This window comes from Ammodytes marinus (assembly GCF_949987685.1).
Source record: "Ammodytes marinus genome assembly, chromosome: 11".
In the NCBI taxonomy this organism is placed as follows: Eukaryota; Metazoa; Chordata; class Actinopteri; order Uranoscopiformes; family Ammodytidae; genus Ammodytes; species Ammodytes marinus.
Window position 1 is genome coordinate 26,337,193 of NC_137215.1, and position 6,773 is coordinate 26,343,965.

The window sequence follows — 6,773 nt, forward strand, 5'->3', positions numbered from 1 at the left end:
AAAACTGATTGATTGGCCCGTGGCACATTTAAAAAATATAATGTAATATGGCCCTTTTAATTTTTAAATAATTTAAATGCACTCATATTACAGAGAAATATGTCACTGGGTGTATCAATGGCATTTAACAAGAGGGGGGGGGGGGTATCTGTTTAATGTGCAAGTAAAGTGTTGCCGTGAAGAAGGATTACAATTTACGAAGACACTATGAAACTAAACATCAGAGCAGCTACATGTCCTGATAAATGTGTTATTTTTGCAAAGTGGCCCGGCCCTTCGTAGATTTTTCTGTATGTGGCCCTCAGTGAAAAAAGTTTGGACACCCCTGATGTAGATGTTAAACAGAAGAGTCCCAAGAATGGAACCTTGGGGGACTCCGCATTCAATATTTGTCCGCTCAGATGTGAAATTGCCTATTGACACATAGTAGTCTCTATCCTTTATGTAGGATTCAAACCAGCTTAGTACAGTTCTAGAAAGTCCAACCCAGTTTGCTAGTCGATCTAGTAATATGCTGTGGTCAACTGTGTCAAAAGCGGCACTGAGATCCAGTAAAACTAAGACAGAACTTTTGCCACTGTCTGTGTTTAAATGGATGTCATTGAGGACCTTAACCAGAGCAGTCTCAGTGCTGTGGTGTTGTCGAAATCCTGACTGGAAAACATCAAAGCAGTTGTTCTTTGCTAAGTAGTTATTTAGCTGTTGATAAACAGCTTTTTCAATGATTTTACTTAAAAATGGTAGGTTAGATATGGGCCTATAATATTTCATGAGTGATGTATCTAGATTGTTCTTTTTTAGGAGTGGATTGATGACTGCTGTTTTCAGGGCCTGTGGGAATACACCTGTCTGAAGGGACATGTTGACGATTTGTAGAACATCTGAGACCATACAGCTAAAAACTGTTTTAAAGAAGCCTGTGGGCAGAATGTCAAGGCAGCAGGATGAGGAGTTCAGGTGTTGTATAATGTCCTCCAGGTTTTTGTGGTTTATAAGATAAAATTACGTCATTGCATTTGAATTGATTTTAAGAGGGAACACATATGTTGAACTTGGTATTGATGCAGTGACAGCTTGTCAAATTTTATGAATTTTGTCAGTAAAGAAGGAGACAAATTCATTGCAGGCTCTCGTGGAGAGATGTTCAGACGCTACTGGCACAGGAGGGTTTGTTAATCTGTCGACAGTAGCAAACAGGGCATGTGCATTGTTGTTGTTTTTGGTGATGATGTCAGAAAAGAAAGACTGCCTTGCATTTGTCAGTTCTGAGTTAAACGTGCACAGTTTCTCTTTGAAGATGTCATAATGAACCTGGAGATTTGTTTTTCGCCACCTGCGTTCTGCTTTACGGCACTCAAGTCCGTTTACAGGTCTTGGGGGGTTAACACAATTTGGGGGCTCCGTAGTTGCAGCAGGACCAAGACGTTTTATTTTTAAGTCTGCTATCCAATGAACTAGCCTACTTATAGAGGTGATTGTCTGCAACAGAGCAATAACGTAGTTCCTGAACTGCTCTGCAATGTGTCAGAATTTCCATGTGGGAAAACTACAAAAAGAAACTACAGGAAGTAGATCGTCTCCCTCATCCCATAATGCATAGCGTAGCTGGTTACGGGAGCTCCTTATGCAGTGCTTCCTGCGATTGGGTCAGACTCAGTCCGCTCACATTCACATCACAATTCAACCACACCAGAGATTGTTTGGAAGCGTACCGAGACCACCTCTTCAACAAGGTCTCGGTACACTTGTTTGGTCCGCTTTTGGTGTGATTGCTGTGTTCTCACCTGAACCTGCAGCACAGGTGAAATGGAAACCCAGTTTGTTTCATTTGAACCAAACAAGGCAGGTGTGAAAGCGCTCCCTAAGAGTGACACCTTTCACATTATAGTACATTTTAGTTCTGCTTTAAGTTTTTGAATAGTGTGCACTCTTCCGCTTTTTGGTCTTCACTAGGTCTGGATAATGAATTCATAATTAACACTATGAGATGATTTGAAAGAGTGAAGTCACATTATGACTCTCAGGCTCTGGTGTCACCTCGTATCCATCAAACCAACGTCCTCCCCTCAACCAGGGTGCATTCAATGCCTCCCCCAAAACATACGGCCAAAATGGAACTCTGGAGATAAAGCAAAAATTCCTATTTTACTCCAATCAAAAAAAAAAAATCATCATTACAACAAAAGCACACACTGCTTACTATGCACACATTTGTCCTTACTGGTCTCCTCTGTACACTTACACTGAGCCTCCCCCGTGTTTATTGCGCAGGGCTGTGCAGAGACTGCGTGATTGTACTGTATATGGAGCCGCTGCTCGTTTGAGGGGAGTGTGTCAAAAAGCGTAGACATGCCACACAATGTGCTTTGGAGAGAGATTGATGTGTTTTTGTCATCCACCTGCTTTCAAAGCTGTAAAAAAAAAAGAAAAGAAAAAAAAAAGCCTGGCTGATGCAAACAGAGAAGAAAAAACCTATAGCCGAGCATGCAGGCTCACAAACAAAAGAGGGGAGAACACACACATCTGTTTTGGTGGAGGAATATCTGAGCCTTTTTCTGTTGAACATTCAATTCTAGTGTCTTGTGTTTCTGGGATTGGGTAAGTGTTGAATGCCATCTTTTTTTTTTTAATAATTTTGTTTGTTCTATTTGGGAAATGGGAACAATTAAATGCTTTTTTCATATTTTTTTTAATAGGATGCATCGTGAAAACAGTGGCAGTGGAGGAGAAAGAAGCATAGCAGCAGCAGGCAGGCAGCACTATAGCGCTCTTCCCTCCCTCTTTCCCTCAGTCTTTTCTCTCTGGCTCGCTCTGTCGTTCTCTTGTTGTGATGGGGGAAGCATAATCTGCAGTATAAGCGCGGCTCTCGGCTCTTTTTAAAATGGCCATTCCAGTTTTTTTTTTGCTAAAGGAAAAAAGGGGTCTTCGAAATGTAGCAATGAGAGGATAGCAGAGCTTGGGGCATTGAAGGCGGTGAGCTCTCTCTGGTCGTCTTCTTCTCTCTGTCTGTCTGACCGCTCTCTCCTTCTCTCTCTCTCTCCCTCTATCCCTCCTTCCGCTGCTCCGTCTGGGAGAGGAGTGATCTATGGTGCTTTGTTTATCGCTGGCCCGTGGTCACTTCTCTGGAATGCAATTGGCTGGAACTTACAGCGTGTGGGTCCTGCACCCTGCCTCTCTCTCTCTCACTCTGTCCCTTGCTCTCTCTATCGCTCTCTCTCTCTCTCTGTCTTTGAAGGAAGACATGAGCAGGGGTTGCCGTGTCCGATGTGCCATTTTTCTTTTTTTTTTCCCTTCTTTCTTTTTCCTTTTCTTCTTCGTGGTTGCTTTGCATGTATCTGAATGATAATGGGACACATTGTCTACCCCCCCCCCCCTCACACACACACACACCATTTGATTTATGTAATGGTTTGACAGCTAAAATGTGTGGAAGACATTCAGGGCTTCTTATCCATGCCAAGTTATGTGTTATCCTGTTGGGGGTTTTATTCATCTCAAGCACCATTTTGAATATGTACCTCAAATGTGTGTTTTTTTTGTTTAATATTAAATAATACATTGCATGCTTTCTAACCCCATTGGGAGGTTTTTTATATGACCTTTATTCTCTTTTCTCTCTTAAAAAATTATATTTACGAATGTCATATTTGTGTGTTCTTTATAGAGTAGGCAACTTGTATGCATTTTTATATGGGGTAAAATCTTTAATATACAATCATATTTGTGAACACACACGCACACACACACACACACACACACACACACACACACGTACACACACACACACACACACTTAACACGTCTCTTAGTCCTATCAAAATCCTTCTTTCTTTCTGTGCCCGCCACATTGCATACATTATTAACTGCTAAATGAACACATTAAAAATGACATTCCATTCCTTTTTAATAGCCTCTAGTGTACATAAATGTTCAAGGATCCATTCCAGCTCCTTTATCAAAGTGCTTCTAATGCATGCGTCCGTGTGTACATCTGTTTGGCCTGCATGCTTATTATACCTGGCACACCCGCTGACGTGACAACATTTTCTCATGTTTATGCTGATTCATCTTTCCTATACACAATTGATACACAATATCACATCCCTCCATAAAAGACAGATTGAGTCAAGCAGCCAACTATCACTTTTCACTCCAAGTATGTTTACGTGTGTGTGTGTGTGTGTGTGTGTGTGTGTGTGTGTGTGTGTGTGTGTGTGTGTGTGTGTGTGTGTGTGTGTGTGTGTGTGTGTGTGTGTCTGTGTGAAGTCTTAGCCGTGGATTACAGGCTCCACAGATAGGCTTGTATCCACACTGCTGTCTGACATGAGTTGATGGGATTACAAGATGCCGTCCCCACCCTACCCCATCACACTATAGTGGAACTGGGGTCAGTCACTGTGTGTGTGTGTGTGTGTGTGTGTGTGTGTGTGTGTGTTTATGTTAGCATTAGACCGAGATGTTGACACAAATATATACTTTTTTTATTTAGCCTGCAAATACCTGATATTTTACGCAACTTTACATGAACATTTTTGACTACATTTGCTTGTTGAAAAAATAAAAAAATAAATAATAACATGAGGAATGTGGGATTTTTACTAAGTGAATTATTTGCTCTATTTGATAAACTTTTAGCTCTTAATTACTGTAATTCTTTTTAGGTTGAAGTCATCTTAACAGGCTTGAAGAAAAATGGTGTGTACTTCTCTGAGTATACCTTTCACCCCTTACGTCTTCTGCACTTTATTGTATCTATACACTTCCCTACTAAATACCTGTTCACACTCAATACATCGTGCAAACCCCAGATATAATACATCATAATCCAAGTCTCAGGGCTCGTCTCTGCCTGGCCGGGGGGGGGGGGGGGGGGGGGAAACTAAACGCAAGGATGTGGATGCCGTGCAAGTCCACTCGAGCTGATTAGTGTGTGAAGTGTGCTTGTTAGGCATACTGTGAAGTGCGCTTGTTATGTATCCAGCCCTCACGCTTGATTACTGCCGGCTACAGCTTTACTTAACTGGCTGTGTACAGAGACACTGCTGTGGGGATCTGATGTGTCCGGTGGCACAACGGAAATGGATCCAAATATTGGCAGCTGCTGTTTTTGAAATCAAAGGAATTTCAAAGAAAAGTGGACGAAAGGAAGTGACAAAGCTAAATAACTTTTGGTGGCACACAAGCTATTTTCTGAATTGCCCAAATACACTTATAGGTGGAGTCAGTGATTCCTGATAAAGCAGGTTTTGTCAAAATCTGTGTATATCGTTTACAGAGCCCAACTAGACTGTGTATGAACTGTGTGTGTGTGTGTGTTTTCAGCACAAGCACACACACACACACACACACACACACACACACACACACACACACACACACACACACACACACACACACACACAGTATGGACAGGTAGCGAATCTCGAGGAAGATAATCACAGATTGTTGACGAAAAAAGTAATTCTGACAACAAGCCTTCTTCAGAACCGCTGACTCCACCGTTAAATAAAAGTAAAAAATAAAATGTCTGACAGTAATTCCATAAATTCTCCCCTACACAAAAAAATCCACCTCCTCATTGAACGTCTCTCTATTCCTCACTGTCTCTCCTTTGTACTTGACAGAGCTTATGAAGTGCCAATTGAAATGTGTTTTTCCATATGCTGTATGTATTATTGGACACGCTCCTGCTACATAATGCATATGCATCTCAACGAGGATCCCTTCAGTAATCATGCGAGTGGGATCTAACACGGGTTTGAATTATAACGTGATGAATATTTCTTTATTTTTTTTACCACAAATAAGCTTGACTTTAAAGGGTAAATTATTGTATTATTGAAGTCGGTCTCGACAGTGCAGTGCTAATACAGTCTGCATTGATCTCTCCCGTACCCGCCCTACCAAAAAAAAAAAACCTTTACAGCCATACATTCCCTTCAAGCAAGGCTCACGTAAAAAAAAATATATATATATCTTCGGCCGAATAAAGATTTTTACAAAGTGACTGCGGGACAAATAAGCCTGTATAAACTATGGGGATATATATTCACATCTTAGTGGGGTATAGGAAAAAACACAGAGGGGAGTTTTTTTTGCCAGCAGGCGTTTTGAATATCATTACATATAGCTTTTGCGGTTGGAGAAATTGAATTCCTAAGCACAAGGAAAAGTACCTGGTAATTAAAACTGTCTCGCTGCGCCGCCAAGGCTTTTGATACCTGCTCAAGGAAGTATATACTGTATAGACCTATTTCAGCCAAGGTGTGTGTGTGTGTGTGTGTGTGTGTGTGTGTGTGTGTGTGTGTGTGTGTGTGTGTGTGTGTGTGTGTTTCTGCCTCTGTGTAGTTAAGTAGATAGTGTGGCTGCCACACATTTGTATTTGACACAAAAGTAGAGGACATGAGAATGTGTTTTTGCTCTTTTATTCTCTGTCAGGAGTTTGTCTGTCGAAGACTGCTGTAGGGTGTGTGTGTGTGTGTGTGTGTGTGTGTGTGTGTGTGTGTCTCCATCTATTAATACTATGCTTATTCCCTTTGACTAGACATAAATCTATGGGTGATGTTTGCCACTAGCAAGTAGGCTAAGTAAGAGAGGAACATGTGTGTGTGTGTGTGTGTGTGTGTGTGTGTGTGTAAATTCATTAATCATTTTGCCACTATCGAGAAATCATATGCATGGACACAGTTTATTAAATGGGGTGTATTGTCATATTCATAAAAGGATGAAAAACACATGCTATACCACAGTGTAGTGACCGATCTGGCTTTTGC